The sequence below is a fragment of the Elephantulus edwardii genome, unplaced genomic scaffold (genome assembly GCF_000299155.1).
Source record: "Elephantulus edwardii isolate Elephantulus edwardi_28Jun2011 unplaced genomic scaffold, EleEdw1.0 scaffold00086, whole genome shotgun sequence".
In the NCBI taxonomy this organism is placed as follows: domain Eukaryota; kingdom Metazoa; phylum Chordata; class Mammalia; order Macroscelidea; family Macroscelididae; genus Elephantulus; species Elephantulus edwardii.
In genome coordinates, this window is record NW_006399836.1 from 11,681,375 (window position 1) to 11,689,131 (window position 7,757).

Sequence of the window (7,757 nt, forward strand, 5' to 3'; positions counted from 1 at the left end):
AAGAAATTGTGCAACAGCGAATGGAGAAAATCCAACCTTTCTGTAAACTTTCGTTAAAAATCACAATTTTTTAAAATTCTGTTTTACTAATTTTAATGAACATTTACAGAGATTTTAGATTTCCATTCATTCATTGTTGCATTTTTTTCTGTACCCGCCACAATTAAAAAAAATTTTTATAATGATTTTTTTTTTAATTTTTTATGTGTGTACCGTCAAATTGGATCTGACTGGTACAGGAGGAGATTGTTCCTCCATCTTCAGCAGAGCATCTGGTGGATTTGAACTGCACACCTCTGGGATTGCAGTGCAGTTTCCTGCCACTAGGCCACCAGAGCTCGCCTATAATGATTTTTAATGCAACATAGATATATTACAACATATTCTTTCCATTTAATTTCCCCCCATTCATTCATGGTTGCACATTTTCCTCCCTGCCCACCCCTCCCCCCAGTTAGTTTTTCTTTTTGAAGAAAAAAAAATTCTTTCATTGTTATACAATCCCCTCCCCCCTCCCCCAGTCCACAGTCCACTTTAATACATGAGACAGTGTTTCACTCTCTTTTATGTTAGGCTGATATATGGGTTGAGAGGATATTGAAACTGTAAATAGTATTATCTTGCTTGGATCCGCAATTAACACCCTTGGTACGAGCAGTAAGGAAATAAGGAGACGCATTGTGCTGGGATAATCTGCAGTTAGAGATCTCTCCAAATTATTGAGGCATAGTGATGTCAGTTTGAGGACCAAGGTGCATCTAAGACTAAGGCCATGGTCTTTCCGATTACTTGCTATACATCTGAGAGCTGGACAAGGAATAAGGATGACAGAAAAAAGAATTCATGCCTTTGAGCTGTGGTGTTGGAGAAGAGCACTGCACATCCATCCCTAGACGGCGAAGAGAACAAACAGATATGTCTTGGAGGGGTTGCAGTCGGAGTGCTCTTCAGAGGCAAGAATGATGAGGCAGACTTTGGGCATGTTGCTAGGAGGGGCTATTCCTTGAAGAAGGACAAAAAGCTGGGAAGGGTGGAAAGTTGGCAAAGGAGAGGAAGACCCTCAACTAGGTGGATTGACACGGTGACTGCTGTGATGGGCTCTTGTGTGTCAGGCAGTGTGAGGATGGTGCAGGATAGAACGGGGTTCAAATCTTTTGTTCATAGGGTCACTATGAGTCATACTTGACTGCATGGTATCTAACAACAAAAAGAGGATCAGTACCAACTTGATAAGAGCTAATAACATAATGCAAGCATGATGTCCCTTCCCAAGGACTATCCTCTCCTAACCACATGACGAAAGTACGTGAGAGGAAGCTTCTCCATCCTTGCCTCTAAGGAGCACTCTGGCTGCACCTTCTCTAAGACAAACCCTGAATCAACTAGATTGACACAGCGATGGCAGCAATGAGCTCGAGTATGTCGGAGACGATGAGGATGGCACAGGAGAGGCCAGGATTCAGCTCTGTTGTCCCCATGACCTCCAACCTGCTGCAAATGACTAATGAACAAATACAATTAACAAGCCCCAAGTCCAGCACACAGTGCCTGCTTCATCGCACTAACTGCTGCTGTCTGTGAGGCATTGGTGAGCAGGGCGTGAATTCTCTCCTTCCATAGAGGCGGCCCAGGTTTGATTCCTGGCCAATGCAGCTGATATGCGACCACGTCCTACCTGTCAGTGGAGGACTGAGTATTGCTTCAACGCTTCATTTCTGTCTGTGGGTGGTGGGTAGTACTCAGGGGGTGATTTTCAGTTCTCCATTTAGACTTGTGTGCCACTTTCTAACATTTCTCTCATGACAGTGAGTTACTTTCACATTTCTAGGGGAAGACGTAATAAAAACAACAGTGCATGCCAAGTGCTTGGCACAAAGCCGCCCCTTGAGAAACATGAGTGTCCTGCGCCCGCCCCACTCCATCCTGGCGAACCTCCTCACTGCCCTCGCATTCCTCAGGAGGCTCTGCGGCCAATTGGGGTCAGACAGCAGCAGGTGGACATTTGTAGGTCAGGAAAGATGGCCACCAGCAGACACAGAAAGGGGCTGGGGAGTGGAGGGGCCATGTGTGGAGAATTAAGGGAGGAAGAAGGGGGCTCTGACTGAATTCTGTGCTGAGGGCCCCTTGGGGGATGCATTTGGGGCTTGGACTCCAGCCACGAAGCAAACAAGCTGAAAAGGAAACCAAGTGGGATCCAGCCGATGGGTGCACGCGTGCTCAATGCAAAACTCACTCAACTTTGTGGTTTGCTTGAAAACTTTCATAATAAAATGAAAACTTGGAGGGGAAATGACTAGCTGAGAGATAGACTCAGGACCTGTGTTACATAAGACTTGTTCTTAGAGAACAAGTAATCAGGGGATCGGGGAGAATTTCAGTACCACCGAGAAATTATCACCAGGAGTAGAGTGTATCTTTTTGGACCTGGGCCCTTGCACACTGTGAGCTGTCGATGTGACGGTAACTCACAACAACAACATTGAAAGCATGACATGACTTACAGGTTACAGGATTTGAGAACTTGATAGACATGCACAGGGGCCTGAGAGACCACAGGTCCATGGTCTCCCTCTGCCCTGTCACGTGTAGAGCACTCAAGTGTTTGGGGCATTATGTAGGCCCTCTCTCTTGCTTTCCAGATGAGGAAAGATCAAGGTCAAAGGTGAAGGTCAAAGCTCTCCTCTCACAGTTCCAAGCTGCCTTGTGTTTTGGATATACAGCAACTGTTATTTTTCTTTAAGGCCTAGAACTTCTGTCTTGTGGCAGAGAGTTCTGTCACATGAAGGGACAGACAGGGATGGAATGGGGTGAGGTTGTGAGAACAGCAGTCATCCTGACTGGAGGTGGGGTTCATAGAGCTCAAAAGGAGATTCTAACCAGCCCACCCTGAACAAGGCTGATGTGTGGAAACCCCAGTAAGAGGGTTCATCTTCCTTCAATAGGATTCTGCTTTTCACATAAGAGGTTGACTAAAAGAACTTGGATTGTTGTTGCTAAGTGCTGTCAAGTCAAGTATGACTCATAGTAACCCTGTGAACAAAAGATCTGAACCCTCTTCTATCCTGTCACATCCTCACACTTTCTGACACACAAGAGCCCATTGCAGCAGTCACTGCGTCAATCCACCTGGTCAAGGGTTTTCCTCTCCTTCGCCGACCCTCCACCTTTCCAAGCACCATGTCCCTCTCTAAGGAATAGCCCAAAGTATGTGAGGCAAATCCTCATCATTCTTGCCTCCAAAGAGCACTCTGGCTGCACCCTCTCCAAGACATACATGTTTGTTCTTTTGGCCATCATTCTTATTCATTATCCAGCTCTCAGATGCATAGCAGGTGATCAAAAAGACCATTGCAGAGAGCTCTGGTGGCCTAGTGGGAAGAAGCTGCACTGCAATCCCAGAGACATGCAGTTCAAATCCACCAGATGCTCTGCTGGAGAAGGAGGGACAATCTCCTCCTGTACCAGTCAGATCTGATTTGATGGTACATACAGAAAAAATAATAAAATAAAATTTAAAAACTAAAAACAGGAAAAAAATAAACCATTGCCTTAATCAGATGCACCATAGTCCTCAAACTAATATCATTACTCCTCAATAATTTGGAAAGGTCTCTAACCACGGACTTTTCCAGTGCAATGCATCTCCTCATTTCCTGACTGCTGGTACCAAGTCAGATGAATTTGGTAAAAGTGCTTAAAGCCATTTTCTTCGCTATTGCTGTATTTTAGCTCACTGCTTTCTCAGAACTCCCCTTTCCCAACGACTGCAGCAACTCCTGACAAAAATAAACCTATAATGTGTCAGTTAAGATAAGATTAGAGTCACATATACCTTCTCCCGCCTCAGCTTTGCTTCTTATTAGCTGGTGATCCAACAGGATACTTAGATTCACACACCTTCCGTTTTCTCACTTATAAATTGCTGAATGCTGAGGATTGACTTTGCCCATAAAGATATGCTGAAGCCCTAACTCCCCAGTACTTGTTACCGTGACCTTGTCTGGAAAGAAGGTCTTATAGATGTCTCATGTATTCCTTTTAAGCAGTTCTTTCTTTCATCTGTTCTGAAGCAACTCCTGTTCTTATAAGACATTCAATTGGGGATATGTTTTTACGACAGCCCTAAGAAACTGTTGTTGTTGTTGTTGTTGTTGTTGTTGTTATGTGCCGTCGAGCCGTTTGCGACTCATAGCGACCCTATGTACAACAGCCCTAAACCCTGCTCTATCCTGTGCCAATCTCATTGCCTCTGACACACCCATCCCGATTACCCCAGTCACTGAATCAATCCACCTCATAGAGGGTCTTCCCCTCCTGCGCTGTCCCTCCACCCTACCAAGCATGATGTCCCTCTCCAAGGACCTGTCTCTCCTTACTAAGAAACTACTATGGTGAATTTACACACCTCAGCAGGATCCAGAAGTAGAACAGCCTGGCATAGTGCCTCACAGGTAGAGAGCACCCAGTAAAGGATGTGTGTGGCGGGGTTGCATTTCTTTTTTATTCTTAATTAAAGACTCACCTGTTTAGCATTCAGAAGAGGCAAATAACATCCTTTCTAAACTTCAGTGTTCTCCTCTGGAAAATAAGATTCGTAGTCCCCATCTCCTAGGCTGTAGTAAGAATGTGAGGTTAATGATGTCTTTGAACTGGTTCTAACTGGCTCAGTCAGGCCCAACACAGTGAAATCGAAATGGATCTGAATTTGTGAAATGTAAGTGTACCAGAATGGTAATAACGAAAGAGGAAAGTACAGGTTGAAGCCCTGGAATGGGAGAGTCAGAAGAGTGTAGGAAGTACTTTCAGGAGTCAGATGGAGAAGACTGAATTTTTGCCAGACTATAGAGAGTAACATCACTGGACCAGGCACTTGGCTTTGACTTTGCTTACTGACAGAGTTGGTGGCTACCCCTTGCACATGCTTTCTCTCTACTCTAAAAGGGAGGCTACGTTTCTAACAGAGTGTCAACCTGTTCTTTTTTCCATTCTGGCTGTCATTCTGGTATAAACACATTTTATAAATTCATGCATGTTCTGGTGTCATTGCCTCTGCCATTACTGAACCAGGAAGAACTGGTTCAAACTGCTCGTGTGAAGGGTCCGGCTTGTAACCAGGGAGGGAGGGATTCTTAACTACCCTCCCTCCTGCACCCACAGCAGACATTACCTCTTGACTTTGAATGTTGCTTCAGCTTTCTTACCCATGCATGATTCAACTCGATGTGCGATTCATTGCTGGGGAGAAGGAACCAATCTCACAGGAAGAGATTGCCCATCTTTCTCCCTCAGATCCACTTAGTGGATTTGAATCACCTGGGAGGCATGAGCTTTGGATCAGAAGTACAACTCCCGACACTGAAGACACTAAGGTTTAGAGGGGATGTTATTTCAAAACCTGCTAAAGAGATGAAGTCTTTAATTTAAAGACAAAGAAAATAGTAAGACAACTCCCACCAGAACTCCTCTCCATGCATAATTAGAAAGTGAAAGTATCTTCACAGAAATAACTGTAATCTGTCATCAGTAACTGAGAACTTACTTGACAGGCCTGAGTTTACCAAGGCTTGAGGGGGAAAAGGATGAAGAAAACCAATAATTCTGAAAATAATACTTTACTATAGAATCTTAGAGCCAGTGCTGGAGCTGAAGGTAGGTAGATCTGAGTCCAAATTCAAGTTAGGTCATTGCTCACTGTGTGAACTTTGACAAGCCTCCTGACCATCTGAATCCAAATTTCTTCTCTATGAAAGTGGGATAATAATGTCTTGTTACTGTTATTTTTAAAGTTTGACCCCACACCCATGATTATTACAGCTTTGTTCACAATAGCAAAGAGTTGGAAACAACCTAAGTGCCCATCAACAAATGGATAAAGAAACTGTGATATATTCATACAATGGAATACTATGCTGCATTGAAAAACAAGGAACTCAGGCAATATTATTCAAAATGGGTAACCCTGGAGGACATTATGTTGAGTAAAGTATCTCAGTCACAAAAGGACAAATACTGCATGGTGCCCCTGTTATAAAACAGGATTGACATTGGGGTTGGGGGGAGACTGAAAAAGATGGGATATATATACTGCATTGAAACAGATGAGGGAGAAAACTGTTTAAAAGGGATATATGATTAGGTATTATTATCATGACAGGAGTCCAAAGTGAAGGCTGCATAGTGGAGTGGATGTGGAAGGAGGGATTGCATAACAATGAAAGAATTTTTCTTTTATTTTTCAAAGAGAAGAGTGAACTAGGGGGGAGATTGGACAGGGTGGAAAGTGCAACAATGGATGAATGGAAATCCAAAGTCTCTGTAAACTTTCATTAAAATGAATAAAAATTTTAAAAAAGTTTGATCCCTACTGTTCAAATCCACCATCGAGTGAGATAAGGGCTAGACAAGTATTTCCTTGCAAATCCCGCAAAGAAGTGTGTGGCTTACAGGACGCTTCCTGTTGTAAATGGAAGAAACGTAACTATAACTAGCTGAAACTTTTAAAGGATTCGTTTATGTCATTACAAAAAACCTAGAGAGGTAGTAGTTTCAGGCATAGCTGGACCCAGGACGTTAGTCCACATTTCCCTGGCTGTCTCACCGTCTTTTGTCTCTGCTTTGCTCTAGGCTGACCTAGTTTTCTGTTACTGTGTCTAATTCCTTACATATGGCCGTGAAAGATGGCCACCAGGTGCAGTAAATAAACATCCTTTCAGTTAACAACTCCAGGACAAAACAGAAGTGTGTGAGAACACATCAGTGCATCAATCCACAGAAATGTCCTACCTGGGGTTTGTGATGGTTAATGTTGTGTGCCAACATGGCCATGATTTTCAATATAATGTAACTATCCTATGTGTTTGGGATACATTCTAACCTCTACCATGTCAATGAGACAGGGTTGCGGGAGAAGAGCATTTATAAAGATATTGAATAGTCAAAATCCAGAGCTAACCAGAATGAGTTTCTCTTTACTAAAGGCCCAAGTTGCCCCATGAAAAAGACAATATCAAATGAACAAGAGCTGTCATCTCGCCCTTCAAACACCTCAGGAATAAAAACTATTTTATCTGCTAATTGTCATGATTTCAAAATGCCGAGCACATTTTTCAACACCTGGCCGTATTTGTGATATGTCCTCCTCATAGGTCCCATTTTCTCATGACGGAGAACAGAAATGTTCACTTTACAGGAGGCCTGGCGGCTAAGGCACAGGCAGATTTCTGCTGTCAACAGAGATCTGCTGGCAAGGATCTCTTTAAAGTGCTGAAGAGCAAGGATGTTAGTGTAAAGACTGCGGTGTGTCTGAGCTAAGTTACAATCTTTTCATTTGTTTCCTATGTGTCTAAAAGACGGACTATGAACACAGAAGACTGAAGAAGATTTGATGCCTTTGAATTGTGGTGTTGGAGAAGACTATCCCCCCGGACTGCCGAAAGAACAATGGGAGGAAGTGCAACCAGAGCGCTCCTTAGAAGTAAGGATGGTGAAGCTGCATCTCACATGCTGTGGGATAGTGTCAGGAGGAACCTGTCCATGCAAAAGGGCATCACATAGGAAAAAGCAGAAGGTCAGTGAAGGAGAAGGGAGACTCTCAATGAGATGGAGTGACATAGTGATTATAGCAATGGGCTTGAACAGGATGTGTATTGTGACAATGGAATAGGGTCGAGCAAGGCTCACAATAGCAAGGAGTTGGAAACAACCTAAGTGCCCATCAACAAACGAATGGCTAGAGAAGCTGTGGTATATTCGCACAA